The following is a 331-nucleotide window of genomic DNA, read 5'->3' as shown; positions in this document are numbered from 1 at the left end:
TCGCGTTGAGGAAAAGCAACATAAAAACATTATTATTATTATTATTATTATTATTATTATTATTATTATTATTATTTAAAAGCAGAGCAGAAGGTGAAGCTGCTGTAACTTATGTCAGTTAGTGTTCAAAACTGAAGTCACTAAGATGCACATACACACACACACACACACACACACACACACACACACACACACACACACACTATAACCAGCTTTATAACATTTATTTATTTCACAACAGGAATCAACAATATCAAAAAAGATTTTCATCTCTCTGTACAAAGCACACTGCACTTCTTTTAAATTTACATCCAAAACACAAGTTCAAACA

General features: G+C 30.8%; 1 protein-coding gene across 1 annotated transcript in view; it reads right to left on the bottom strand.

The window, feature by feature from the left end:
- LOC128612705 (homeobox protein HMX3-like) overlaps positions 1-331 on the bottom strand; it is a 3,433-nt gene continuing 3,102 nt past the window's right edge. Inside the window, exon 2 of the mRNA XM_053633054.1 lies at positions 1-331. This exon is cut by the window's right edge and continues 1,426 nt beyond it. The gene's annotated coding sequence lies outside the window, so the exon portion shown is untranslated.

This window comes from Ictalurus furcatus, chromosome 9 (assembly GCF_023375685.1).
Source record: "Ictalurus furcatus strain D&B chromosome 9, Billie_1.0, whole genome shotgun sequence".
Classification (NCBI taxonomy): Eukaryota; Metazoa; Chordata; class Actinopteri; order Siluriformes; family Ictaluridae; genus Ictalurus; species Ictalurus furcatus.
Note: the sequence above shows the minus strand (reverse complement) of the source record. Positions and strands in the feature narration are given on the sequence as shown.